Source organism: Phaseolus vulgaris, chromosome 2, assembly GCF_051622355.1.
Source record: "Phaseolus vulgaris cultivar YP4 chromosome 2, ASM5162235v1, whole genome shotgun sequence".
In the NCBI taxonomy this organism is placed as follows: Eukaryota; Viridiplantae; Streptophyta; class Magnoliopsida; order Fabales; family Fabaceae; genus Phaseolus; species Phaseolus vulgaris.
Window position 1 is genome coordinate 5,619,572 of NC_143499.1, and position 15,571 is coordinate 5,635,142.

The following is a 15,571-nucleotide window of genomic DNA, read 5'->3' on the forward strand; positions in this document are numbered from 1 at the left end:
CTCACCACACATGGATCAAGCTACGGTTTGGGAAAGCCTTGTAATTGGTACATGAAGGCCCAATAGGGGTACTTAGTAGATAGGGTAGTGTAGAAAGCACATTTGAAGGAAACATTCTAGAATCTAGGGTTGTGTGGCCGGTCATTGCACATGGCACATGGCTTAGAATTTAGATTTAATTTTGGTTTTCTTTTCCTTAGAATTCAGCTTAACATTTACGTCCAAGATAGCCTATAAATAGGAAGGCTATCTCATTGTATTTTTCAAGTTTAATTGAGTAAGGTTATGCTGCCATTTTTGTGCACAAGCTTTACTTCTCCTAGAAATCTAGGCTCTAAACTTCAATCCTTTCACCTTCTCCCTTGAGCTGGCCGAACCACTCAAACACCATACTCATCATGCACCTACAAGGCCAACACAACTCCTAGGAGGGTCTTGATCATCTCACCAATTGCTTCCGCACCTTATTTTCTACTTTGATTCAAGAAGAACACATGAAAATGCCATCATTTGGTATCATGAGCTTTTGGTTCTTCAAGATGAGTAGCTTGGTCTTTTAAATTTTCAGTTCTTCGTTATTTCATATTGTCATTTAAATTCCATACTTGTCTTGCTGTTTTTTACATTTTAAATTGTTCTTGGTGTGCTTATGGAAGATCCAACCGAAGCACAATTGTTCAATTGATCTTGAACAAATTCTGTGCAGCTTGTGATAGGATTCCTTACACCATTGAGTGGCTGTTTTCTTTTAGGAATTTGAGTCCTTATTGCTTTCTTAATTTTGCTTCATTTTATGCTTTGAGTCTTTATTTTCTGAATCTATAAATGTTGTGTCAAGTCATGTGAATCCATATTTGTCAACAATTCTTAGTAGTCCTATTATTGGCTTGATTGTTTCATGCTTTTGGGTCTCTTTAAATTGTTTGAATCTGCTGTTCTTTGATCCTTTGGTGCCTTTTTATTTTTAGTTTGAGTTCATAATTGTGTCTTAGTTCTTACACAATTTCCGTTCTTACAATTCCATTGTGTTAAATTTTGGTTATCTTGTTGTTTTTTCCAGTTTTCCAGAATTCCCCTGTTTACACCTTCTCTGTTTTGGCTGTTTTAACCCAGAAAAATATTTCCACCCATATAAAAATTCTGATTTTCTGGAAAATGCCTCCACCCCATACATCCGTGCTAGGGACACCAAGTGCTTTAAATGTTTTGGAAGAGGGCATGTGCAAGCGCAATGTCCAAACCAAAGGGTTTTGTTTTTAAAAGGAAAAGATGAGTACACAAGTGGTGAGGATGAACCTAGTACTCAAGAAAAAGGGGAAGGAGAAAGGATAAATCCTTTGGAGGGGGACTTATTGATGATTCAAAGAATCCTCCACAATCAACCTAGTGCATCCAACGAGACACAACGAGAGAACATTTTTCATACTAGATGCAATGTTTTAGAAAATATATGCTCTCTTATTGTGGATGGTGGGTCATGCTGCAATTGCTGTAGCACTAGATTGATTGAAAAATTAAAACTACAAGTAGTTCCTCATCCAAAACCGTACAATTTACAATGGATCAATAAGGATGGAGAACTACGTGTAGACAAACAAGTGGAAATCGAGTTTTCTATAGGTAACTACAAAGACAATGTTTTATGTGATGTAGTACCTATGGAAGCTTGCCACATCTTATTAGGTAGACCATGGCAATTTGATAAGAAAACCTCGCATAATGGTCTAACTAACGAGATTTCTTTCATCCACAAGCACAAAAGATTTGTACTTAGCCCTTTACCACATTCCCAAGTGGTAAAAGACCAAATACAAATGAAACACAAAAGGGATGAAGAAAAAATAGAAAAAGAGAAAAATTTTGGGAAACCAAAGGCGTGGGAGAATAGTGTTACTTCCCACAAGGTCATTCAACAAGTCAAGCACAATGAAACTACCTTTACAAATATGCTTCTTGTTGAACAACCTAGCCTTTCCTATTGTAAAAGAACACTTGCAAGCATGCGCACAAAAGAAAAGTCTTTAAAAGAAGCTTGCATAGATCAAGACTATTTCTCAAATGTGTTAAGATATCCCCAAAAGAATGACAAGTTATCTATAAGCAACTACCAATTTTTGTATGAAGTAGTGCCTAGAACAACTTGCCATGTCTTATTGAGACAACCATTGCAAAATGTACAAATTTTCATAAACAATGGTTGTACCAACGAGACTCTCTTTGCACATAAGAGAAAAAGTCTACAAGAAGGAGAACTCATGGGGCAAATGAGAGTTGATGAAACTCTAGAGCTTTTAAGAGGAAAACTTTTGTCACCCATGAGAAAAGAGGTTCAAAGACATTACTTTAGGTACAACTCTTGTTTTCAAACTACACTTAAAGCAAAGTCTCAAGAACTTTATGCTCCTTCACCTTTTGTAAAAGATACTTGGGAAGACACACATTTCATATTAGAGCTTCCTAGGACAACAAAAGGTCTTGATTCTTTCTCCATGGAAGTGGATAAACTCTTCTTAAGAAAAGTGACAAGCCTCCATGATTTATTTTCAAAAGTAAGGGATAGAGCTCCAAAATTTGAAGACATAGCTCTTCCTTCTATGCTTCACGAAATCATGAGGGACACCCACAATTCTTGGGATGAGAATCCTTTTCCTTTTATACATGCATACAATGGAGTAGTCCACAAGATTACTCATATCTCTCCATTTGAAGTTGTATGTGAACATAGTCCTCTTGCCTTTTTAAAGTTGTCACCATTTCCTAAAGGTATTATGCCTAAGGAAAAAGTAACTACTTTTGAAAATTTTAGAAAATATAAGAGGATTAGAGGGCACCTACAACCCTCAAAAGGGAGATATTGTGAGAAGTTGGCCAACACAAGAGAAAAGCAAGAGTGGCAACTTCATACAATTATTTGTTCTCCAAAGGCTCACCCTAACTCCTTTGCTTTGTTTCAAGATTCACATAGGTTGATATTTGATCCGGGAGGACACATCTTGACGAAGCAAGAGGCTGCTATCCGAGATCAAGAATGCAAATCTGAGGATAGATCTTCTCATGAAGGAGGAGATGATGGACACCATCCAGCCACAACCATCCCCCGAGCAAAAGCCTTGGATTTGAGGACAAATCCTTTTCAAGAGGGAGGGGATGATGGAAGAGGGCACAAGCTCACCACACTATGAAAGCCAAGCTTCCAAGGCTAAGACCGTCTAGCTTATGAAGAGGAGCGTCTAGACTCAAAGAGGAGCGTCTAGCCTAAGATATGGAGCGTCTAGGCCATGATGGGGGAGCGGCTACATAAGGAGCATCTAGAAGGACCGTCTAGCTCACCACACATGGATCAAGCTACGGTTTGGGAAAGCCTTGTAATTGGTACATGAAGGCCCAATAGGGGTACTTAGTAGATAGGGTAGTGTAGAAAGCACATTTGAAGGAAACATTCTAGAATCTAGGGTTGTGTGGCCAGTCATTGCACATGGCACATGGCTTAGAATTTAGATTTAATTTTGGTTTTCTTTTCCTTAGAATTCAGCTTAACATTTACGTCCAAGATAGCCTATAAATAGGAAGGCTATCTCATTGTATTTTTCAAGTTTAATTGAGTAAGGTTATGCTGCCATTTTTGTGCACAAGCTTTACTTCTCCTAGAAATCTAGGCTCTAAACTTCAATCCTTTCACCTTCTCCCTTGAGCTGGCCGAACCACTCAAACACCATACTCATCATGCACCTACAAGGCCAACACAACTCCTAGGAGGGTCTTGATCATCTCACCCATTGCTTCCGCACCTTATTTTCTACTTTGATTCAAGAAGAACACATGAAAATGCCATCACCGGGGCTGGGGCTTTCTGGCCTCGTAGGGGCGTCTTGCCTCTGGCTTCTTTCTCCTTGTCGTGGTCTCATTGACTCTGACGGGTTGAACTCGCGCCGGTCCCCTCGGGCGTGGGGGCACGGCGCTGGTGCGCTTCACACATACCTCCCCTTCCGAAGCAATATGCTCTACTGCCCTGCGCCGTAATTCAGCGAAAGTCCTAGGGCGATTACGGATAATGGATTCTCCGAAGGGGCCGGGGCATACGCCTTTCACAAATGCGTACACGATCATAGGCTCTTCTGTTGTGCCAACCTTCACGACCTGGGCCCCGAAGCGATTGATATACTCCTTCAGGGTCTCCCCCTGATATTGCTTCACGTCGAACAGGTCGTAGGAGACCGGCGGCGGGGCCTTGTTGGCTAAGTACTGTTCTCGAAATAACCGCGACAATTGGCGGAAGGATGTGATATGACCTTCTGGGAGGCTAATGAACCACTCCATAGCCATCCCGGTCAGGGTGCTCATGAAGAGCTTGCACTTGGCAGCATCAGAACCGCCTATCAGGACCATCTGCGTATGAAATGCAGCCAGGTGCGTCTCTGGGTCCTCCATCCCGGTGAAGATCACCTTGGGTCCCGCGAACGTGTTCGGGATCGCTGCGTCTAGGATCTCCTGTGAGAAAGGAGTGGAAAATTCCCTTGGTGGGGAATGGTTCTCCGTCTCATCCTGTCCAGGCCGCCTCCGATCGTTTCTCAGGCCCTGGCGCAACTCTTCATTCACACGGTGGAGCTCTTCGTTCCGCTCGTGCGAGGCATCGAGGTCTGCCTGCATGCGTTCTTGCTCCAGTTTCGAATCCGCCATGTCCTGCTACAGCCCCCTCATTATCTCCAGGACCTGCTGCATGGATAGGTCTGCTGGGGCTGCGCGCGCCGCTCTTCGTCTGGTGAGGGCCATTGTCGCTCCCAACTCCTTCAACGTTACTGTAACTTGATAAACCTTCTCGAACTTGTGATGGGACTGATGTTTTATATCTGCCCCACGGTGGGCGCCAAATGTTCCGTCCGGTTGACCGGGACGTCTTCGTGCGCGACCTCAACCGTCGGCTAGGGACACCTTCCCACTGGTTGCCTGTGAATTCCTGCAAAAAAGAGGACAAAGAGGCGCCCTAGCGGCCGTTTGCACTCCGACGCTCAAGTCAGCCAGCAAGAAACACCAAAAAACTGTCCACCTACGTGTCTGAGCACCGCGTGTGGCACTCTGAAGGTGGTGAAATAAATGTGTATATGTGTGTGCTGTCTCCTCAGGCAAAAATATTCCCCAGTCACTAGTACGCAACCTTGAAGCACGAGCAAGCAACTAGAGAGTTCTCTGGTAAATTTGCCGAAGGTTCCAACCCTTTTTCCAACATTCTCCGCGCTATTTAAACTACCCAAGCATTTAAAGCGCCGTAAAGCGCTTTTAATCACAAGCGTAACGCACTCATTAAAGCGCTTAATTAGAAAACGCAGCGCATTTAAGACGTTTGAAACGCTCGGGAGCCATTATAGTACCTGAATGCTCGAAAGGGAAACTGTATTGAATAACTTTTAATTACCTGGCACCTGACTAAAGGGTGTTTCTATTCTGGCATGGCTGTCGTACACGTGGAGGGCCTCACGACGCCATGACCCCATCTGGGGGCGCTTCGGCCCACCTGGGGACGTTTCTACGTGTGAGTCCTCCTGCTGGGAGTGCTACTGCGCTAGGGGTGACTTTTTGGGGTGCCAACTCATGCCCCCAAGTATCTAGTCACTTACTTTGAGAGCGTATCTGCCTTCCTTTTGTACTCTGCACCCGGTTGCCCTGGGCGTGACTTTCCTCTTGAGTCGTATCTGCCCTACGGGCGTCTCTGGGGCGGCAGGAGCACGTCACGAGTCAGGCTGCCCTTCACTGGTACTATTACTATGGCCTTGAAGCCACCTTTTCTTTCTCTTTACTGCTGCCCCGTGCTATTGGGACCTGAGGCCTTCTCACGGCGTCGCTCCCTCCATGGTCTTTCCTACCCATGGGTATCGGGGAACCACACCGTGATTGCCTTACTTTAGCACTATTTGATCTGGCGACGCCCTAGCGAGGCGATGCCTCCATCTAGGCTACGCTTTGCCTTGGCGACGCCTCCCCCTGGCGACGCCTCGCCTTGGTGACGCCTTGCCTTGGCGACGCCTGGCCTTGGCGACGCTTCCTCTTGGCATCTCTACACCTAGGCGACGCCTTGCGTTGACTTTTGACCTTCCAGTCGTTGACTTTGACCTTGACCTAGTCATCCCGGATACGGGACGGTACAAGACCAAAATCAAGAAACAAATAAGCCAAACAAAGTACTACTATGATTTGATGACATTTTGGAAAAACATGACTAGACAAAACACATATAGATTCAGAAATTAAAAGACTCAAAGAGCATAAAAAGAACCAAATAAAATTGCAATATGACTCAAATACCTAAAATAAAAAACAGCAACACAAAGTGTATGGAATCCTACCAAAAATTGCACAAGGATTGCTCAAGATCAATTGAACAAGATGCACCGATTGGAATTTCCAAACAGTACACCAATTCAAAGCAAAAATTAAAAAACAGCAAGACAATATGGAATGTAAAGATGAACAACAAGGAAATAAGAAGAACTTAAAATGAAAATGACCAAGAACTACTCATCTTTGAAGAACCTATGCTCATGATACCAAATGATGGCATTCTCATGGAGCTCTTCTTGGATGTTGAGAAAAATGGTGCGGAAGCTATGGATTGAGATGTGCAAGATCCTCCTAGGAGCTAAGGTGATCTTGAAGGTGCATGATGTGTATGGTGAAGATGAAGATTAGGTCTTAGAAACTAGGCAAAAGCAATGTATGGCAGAATGTGGGCAGCATAACATTACAATCATTAATCTTGCAAATACAAGTGATAGGCTTCTCCTTTTATAGGCTAAGGAGGCCGTAAATGTTAAGCTAAGAGAAGATGAAATGTAAGCCAAATGAAATGAAAATGTGAGGCACATGGGCACATGGAGCACATGGGTGCACATGGGTGCACATGGCTTCACAAAACCGTCCCTTTATTAGTGAAGGCTTCTAGAAACCTTTAGCTAATCAAGGTTAACTCCTCCTTAATTCTAATGTGCAGAAAAATAAACATTTGTCCACATGGCTATGCCATTTACACCCCAATTAAAGCTAAACTACACTTGATGGGCCTTCACGGAATATGTGCTAGTATGCCACTCTCCCATTCATAGCTTGATCCAAGTCTTCTTTGTCCTACACGCTCCTAGCTTGGCCTTCTTGTCCTAGATGCTCCTAGCTTGTCTTAGATACTCCTAGCTTGGTCTTAGACGCTCCTAGCTTGTCTTAGACGCTCTTGACTTGGCTCTTGCCTTTCATGGACGGTTGTGCTTGGCCCTCTTCCATTAAATACTGATGGTACCATTAGTGTTATTGATGGCAATAATTCTGATGGTACCATTAGTGTTATTGGTAGGAATAATACTGATGGTACCATCTGTGTTATTGGTGGCAATAATACTGATGGTACCATAAGTGTTATTGGTGGGAATAATACTGATGGTACCATCAGTGTTATTGGTGGGAATAATACTGATGGAACCATCAGTGTTAATGGTGGGAATAATACTGATGATACCATGAGTGTTATTGGTGAGAATAATACTGATGGTAGATTCACAATTACTACTGGGAATAGTACTGATGCTACTATCAATGTTATTGGTAGAAATAATACTGATGGTACCACCAGTGTTATTGGTTGCAATAATACTGATTGTCACATCAGTGTTATTGTGGGAATAATATTGATGGTACCATCAGTGTTATTGGAGGGAATCATACTGATTGTACCATCAATGTTATTTGTGGGAATAATATTGATGGTACCATCAATGTTATTGGTGGGAATAATATTTATAGTACCATCAGTGTTATTTGTGGGAATAATATTGATAGTACCATCAGTGTTATTTGTGGGAATAATATTGATGGTACCAGCAGTGTTATTGGTGGGAAAAATACTGATTGTACCATCAATGTTATTGGTGGGAATAATACTGATGGTACAATCAATGTTATTGGTTTAAATAATACTGATGGTACCATCAATGCTATTGGTGGCAATAATACTGATGATACAATCAGTGTTATTGGTGGGAATAATACTGATGGTAGCATCAATGTTATTTGTTGGAATAATACTGATGATACCATCAGTGTTATTGGTGGGAATAATACTGATGGTACATTCACAATTATTACTGGGAATAATACTGATGGTACTATCAATGTTATAGGTAGAAATAATACTGATGGTACCACCAGTGTTATTGGTGGCAATAATACTTATTGTCCCATCAATGTTATTGTGGGAATAATATTGATGGTACCGTCAGTGTTATTGGTTGGAATCATACTGATTGTACCATCAGTGTTATTTGTGGGAATAATATTGATGGTACTATCAGCGTTATTGGTGGAAATAATAGTGATGGTACCATCAGTGTTATTTGTGGTAAAAATATTGATAGTACCATCAGTGTTATTTGTGGGTTTAATATTGATGGTACCAGCAGTGTTATTGGTGGGAATAATACTGATGGTACCATCAGTGTTATTGGTGGGAATAATACTGATGGAACCATCAGTGTTAATGGTGGGAATAATACTGATGATACCATGAGTGTTATTGGTGAGAATAATACTGATGGTAGATTCACAATTACTACTGGGAATAGTACTGATGCTACTATCAGTGTTATTGGTAGAAATAATACTGATGGTACCACTAGTGTTATTGGTTGCAATAATACTGATTGTCCCATTAGTGTTATTGTGGGAATAATATTGATGGTACCATCAGTGTTATTGGAGGGAATCATACTAATTGTACCATCAGTGTTATTTGTGGGAATAATATTGATGGTACCATCAATGTTATTGGTGGGAATAATATTTATAGTACCATCAGTGTTATTTGTGGGAATAATATTGATAGTACCATCAGTGTTATTTGTGGGAATAATATTGATGGTACCAACAGTGTTATTGGTGGGAAAAATACTGATTGTACCATCAATGTTATTGGTGGAAATAATACTGATGGTACAATCAATGTTATTGGTTTAAATAATACTGATGGTACCATCAATGCTATTGGTGCAATAATACTGATGGTACAATAAGTGTTATTGGTGGGAATAATATTGATGGTAGCATCAATGTTATTTGTTGGAATAATACTGATGATACCATCAGTGTTATTGGTGGGAATAATACTGATGGTACATTCACAATTATTAGTGGGAATAATACTGATGGTACTATCAGTGTTATAGGTAGAAAAAATACTGATAGTACCACCAGTGTTATTGGTGGCAATAATACTTATTGTCCCATCAATGTTATTGTGGGAATAATATTGATGGTACCATCAGTGTTATTGGTTGGAATCATACTGATTGTACCATCAGTGTTATTTGTGGGAATAATATTGATGGTACTATCAGCGTTATTGGTGGGAATAATAGTGATGGTACCATCAGTGTTATTTGTGGGAAAAATATTGATGGTACCATCAGTGTTATTTGTGGGAATAATAGTGATGGTACCAGCAGTGTTATTGGTGGGAATACTACTGATGGTACCATCAGTGTTATTGGTGGGAATAATACTGATGGTACCATCAGTGTTATTGGTGGGAATAATACTGACGGTACATTCACTATTATTGCTGAGAATAATATTGATGGTACTATCAGTGTTATTGGTAGAAATAATATTGATGGTACCACCAGTGTTATTGGTGGCAATACCATCAGTGTTATTGGTGGCAATAATATTGATGGTACCATCAGTGTTATTGGTGGGAATCATACTGATTGTACCATCAGTGTTATTTGTGGGAATAATATTGATGGTACTATCAGCGTTATTGGTGGGAATAATAGTGATGGTACCATCAGTGTTATTTGTGAGAATAATATTGATAGTACCATCAGTGTTATTTGTGGGAATAATATTGATGGTACCAGCAGTGTTATTTGTGGGAATAATACTGATGGTACCATCAGTGTTATTGGTCGGAATAATACTGACGGTACATTCACTATTATTGTTGAGAATAATACTGATGGTACTATCAGTGTTATTGGTAGAAATAATATTGATGGTACCACCAGTGTTATTGGTGGCAATAATACTGATGGTAGCATCAGTGTTATTGGTGGCAATAATCTTGATGGTACCATCAGTGTTATTGGTGGGTATCATACTGATTGTACCATCAGTGTTATTTGTGGGAATAATATTGATGGTACTATCAGCGTTATTGGTGGGAATAAAAGTGATGGTACCATCAGTGTTATTTGTGGGAATAATATTGATAGTACCATCAGTGTTATTTGTGGGAAAAATAGTGATGGTACTTGGAGTGTTATTGGTGGGAATAATACTGATGGTACCATCAGTGTTATTGGTGGGAATAATACTGACGATACATTCACTATTATTGCTGAGAATAATACTGATGGTACTATCAGTGTTATTGGTAGAAATAATATTGATGGTACCACCAGTGTTATTGGTTGCAATAATACTTATTGTCCCATCAGTGTTATTGTGGGAAGAATACTGATGGTACCATCAGTGTTATTGGTGGGAGTAATACTGACGGTACATTCACTATTATTGCTGAGAATAATATTGATGGTACCACCAGTGTTATTGGTGGCAATAATACTGATGGTACCATCAGTGTTATTGGTGGCAATAATACTGATGGTACCATTAGTTTTATTGGTGCAATAATATTGATGGTACCATTAGTTTTATTGGTGCAATAATATTGATGGTACCATCAGTGTTGTTCCGACCTCAAGTCGTTGGACAGCATCGCTAGGGTCAATCACCGCATTCGAGGTATTGTCCGCTTTGGAGGTCGGTGCTCCGTCACGGTTTTGTCCTTAAAAGGCGCCTCGAAGGGTGAAGGGAGGAGGGAGTATATAAACTGGCCTTGACCTCGATTGCTGAGCGATGTGGGACTATATTGGTATACGGGAACAAGCCCCCAGTCGAGGTCTAAGGGGAGTGGATCCCCCTAGTTGAGGGGCGAAGGAGCCTCTCGGGCCTCACAGTGGGGTGTGAGGCACATCCTTCTCTTGCTTTTTTCGCTCAAAAACTCGCTTGGCCTTCGTATCTGCAAGGAGTCTTCCTTATGAAGGCGTCGCTTGCTTTGCCATTGCCCATTAAGGGTGGGGAGGACTTATCGTTGCCTGTACCGGGTGCCCATGCCCGAGGAGGGACCTGCTCTGGGTGTCCTGAGCGTATCTAGACACTTGGGCTAAAAGTCGCGTTCTGGTGCCTATGCCCATTGAGAGGCCTACACTATCAGCACCGTATCGTCCATGGAGTGTGATGGAAGAGGGCCCAAGCTCACCACACTATGAAAGCCAAAAGACTAAGACTAGCTTCACAAAGGAGCGTCTAGCCTCTGAAAGGAGCGTCTAGTCTTCCAAATGGAGCGTCTAGCTTCACAAGGGAGCGTCTAGCCATGGCTACATAAGGAGCATCTATGAAGAGTCCTAGACCGTCTAGCTTCACACACACATGAGCCAAGCTACGGTTTGGGAAAAGAAGGCTTTGTTGCATAAAGGCCCATTAGGGGTACTTAGTAGATAGGATAGTGTAGAAAGCACTTTGTGAAGGAAACATTCTAGAAACTAGGTTAGTGTGGCCGGTCATTGCACATGGCACATGGCTTAGGTTTTACATTTAATTTTTGTTTTCTTTTCATTAGAAAGTAGCTTACCTTTTACGTCCAAGATGGCCTATAAATAGGAAGGCTATCTCATTGTATTTTTCAAGTTTAATTGAGTATTGTTATGCTGCCATTTTTGTGCACTAGCTTTACTTCTCCTAGAAATCTAGGCTATAAACTTCAATCCTTTTACCTTTCTCCCTTGAGCTGGCCGAACCACTCAAACATCACACTACTCATGCACCTTCAAAGCCAACACAACTCCTAGGAGGGCTTTGTTTCACTCACCCATTGCTTCCGCATCACTTTTACTACTTTGATTCAAGAAGAACACATGAAAATGCCATCAGAGTGTCTAAAACACCAGGGCAACTTAGCACTTATCTCTTTGCGTTTGGTGCCCACACCTGAGGAGAGGCCTACTAAGGCAGCGCCGTATCGTCCTCAGGGTGTCTAAAACACCAGACACCGGGGCTAGCTATTCAGACCTGAGGAGGGGGCGTCCCGAAGGAATCCCCTAACCCCTGCTCAAGGACTCGACACCCGGATTTTTAACTTACACTGACATCTGGTACCGGGGCTAGCTATTCATACTTGAGGAGGGGGCGTCTAGAAGGAATCCCTTAACCCCTGCTCAAGGACTACGCACCCGGATTTTTAACTTATATTGGCGTCTGGTACCGGGGCTAGCTATTCATACTTGAGGAGGGGGCGTTCCGAAGGAATCCCTTAACCCCTGCTCATGGACTAGGCACCCGGATTTTTAACTTATACTGACATCTGGTACCGGGGCTAGCTATTCATACTCGAGGAGGGGGCGTCTCGAAGGAATCCCTTAATCCCTGCTCAAGGACTAGGCGCTTGGATTTTAACTTACGCTTAACATACCTGTTATCTTGCTTTGTATCTGACCTCCACTTCTTTATCTGGCGACGCCTGTGCTTAACGATGCCTTAGCTTGGCGACGCCTTATCTTGGCGATGCCTCGGCTTGGCGACGCCTCAACTTGGCAACGCCCCATCTTTGTCTTTGCTTCTTTGATCTTTGATTTTACAAGAAAGGGAAAAACTAAGGCAGGAATATCTTAAACTTTTCTTTTCTTTATTTGGGTGACCTCGTTAAAAAACCCCCGGGAGGTGATGTGAATGTAACTACAAGAACACATGATTCTTGACATTCTTAGGAACAACTTGAGCTGGATTTAAAAGGCACTCTACTTTAGAATTGGATCAATGTTCTAAATTCAAGAACTCACCAAAACTAAGCACCAACCAAGACTCATATTGAAGTCCATGTATTGTCAAATTGAATCAAAACAAAAGGAAAGAAGAACAAGAATTAAAACTGGACAGAATTTAAATGATAGCTACTTAACCAAAACAGAATTAAGAACACAATGCTGGAAACACAAAATAAACGGTAGAAAAAGAAGTAAACTCTAGGAATCCAAACTACCGAATGGAAAATTGAAGAAAAGGGAAGAAGAACACTTATAAAATAAGATGCTTGCTGGATTTTGAGAATGGGAAGAAGCCATTCACGCCACTTGGAACCTTGAACCAAGATAAGTGATGGAGTGCCACCACTTGAAGCTCACCATAGCTCACAAGATAAGGCAAAGAAGAGGAGGACTCAAAACTCACAAATTCTCTCCAAAATTAAGTATAGTCTCTCTACTATAAAATTCCAATCTCAATTTTACAAAGGAAGCACCTCTATTTATAGCCTAAGGTGCTGAAAAATAGGTGGGAAATTTCAAATAAACTCATTTGAAATTCCCACCAAAAACAAGTCACATGGGAGGTGTGACCTTTTTCTACTATGACACCTCCCAAAAACTACACCTACACCACTCTCCTAAGTCACATGGGTAATGTGACTTTATTTTACATTTTCACACTCCTTTATTTAATAACCACACCTCCTAAAACTATACAAGAGTATTTCAAAGCTTGGCCTTGCCCCTCATGGGATGGACTTGGGCTCTTTGGGCTTTGGCCTTCTTGGGCTTGGGCTTGGGCTTTGGGCTTGGGCCTCATCTTTATTTTATGTCTTCTTTTAATTTTGAGAAGACTAGAAGGAAGAACTTCAAATGTGAGGGTGGATGTCCTCTTCCTCCATTAATAAAAGCCTCTTTTATTTGGTTCTCATCATACTCCTTGAGTTGGAGAGAATTCGTCCACGAAATCTGAATCCCTGCATATAACAAAGTCAGTTTAGTTTTACAATTAAAAGTGGAAGAAAAATGTAAACATGACTTAGCATTTGTAAATAATGGGATTTCAGAAAAGGAGGTTCTATAAATCAACCAAGTTGGAAAAATTTGTTTGGGAATGATGTGATGTTTTGGAAAAAGACCTCTTAAATGGTGACAACCATTAGGAGGTATGAACAAATTATCCCTAACAGTTTTTAACCAAGATGGTGGTGAAATAGGAACCTTGGGCAAGGAAAAAGATAAGGAAGGAAAACACCTTGGAGGTGAAAGGATTAGATCCATGTCAACTTGACCTTCTTTGTCTTTTTCTTGTTTACTTGTGGTAGGTGGGTGAGTTAGGTCTTGTTTTACCTTGTTGATCTTTAAGATTTGCTTTTGTGGACAATGAAGAGCTATGTGCCCAAAACCTAAACATTTAAAACATTTGATATTTGAAGTTTTGGTAGGTGACTTAGGAGTAGAAAGATTTGTAGTAGAAACTTTGTTTGGAAACATGGTTTGTTTGGAAAACTTGGAAGGAGAAATTTTGTTTGCATCCTTCCTAGAAGAGTTGTAGAAATCATCATCATGAGTATTTTTGAAAGTTTTGTTCAAAAGATATGATTTTACCTTGATGGCTTTGCGAAACACGCTCTTTAAAGAAGAATATTCTTTTAATTCTACAAAATCTCTAATATCTCTTTTCAAACCACGTACAAACCATTTAATCTTTGACTCTTCATTAGCATGCATATTCATTTTAGTCAAAGTTGTTTCAAAATCTTTAAAGTATTCATCTACCATCCTATGTCCTTGAGGAAGCCTTTGGAACTTCAACAAGTGTTCCTTCCTAGAAGGAGGAACAAACCTCGCGCGCATACACTCTTTCAAAGCATTCCAAGAAACCACGGGAGGTTTCTTGCGATATATAATGTCCATTACAATTTTATGCCACCATTCTTTGGCATAGCCCAAAAAGGATAAAGAAACTAATCTAAGTTTTTGGTCATCTTGGACCTTATACACATGAAAATAATGGTCAACCTTAGTCTCCCATTCTAAATACACATTAGGATCACTATCACCATTAAAACTAGGGACTTGTCTACAAGAAATGTTGAACACTTGGTGATATCTTTGGTCACGGTTATAGCTCTCTTCATGAGAATGATGGGGATGCTTCCTTCTTCTATGGTTGATGGAGGAGGGCCCAAGCTCACCACACTATGAAAGCCAAGCTTCCAAGGCTAAGACCGTCTAGCTTATGAAGAGGAGCGTCTAGACTCAAAGAGGAGCGTCTAGCCTAAGATATGGAGCGTCTAGACCATGATAAGGAGTGGCTACATAAGGAGCATCTAGAAGGACCGTCTAGCTCATCACACATGGATCAAGCTACGGTTTGGGAAAGCCTTGTAATTGGTACATGAAGGCCCATTAGGGGTACTTAGTAGATAGGATAGTGTAGAAAGCACTTTTGGATGGAAACATTCTAGAATCTAGGGTTGTGTGGCCGGTCATTGCACATGGCACATGGCTTAGAATTTAGATTTATTTTTGGTTTTCTTTTCCTTATAATTCAGCTTAACATTTACGTCCAAGATAGCCTATAAATAGGAAGGCTATCTCATTGTATTTTTCAAGTTTAATTGAGTAAGGTTATGCTGCCATTTTTGTGCACAAGCTTTACTTCTCCTAGAAATCTAGGCTCTAAACTTCAATCCTTTCACCTTCTCCCTTGAGCTGGCCGAACCACT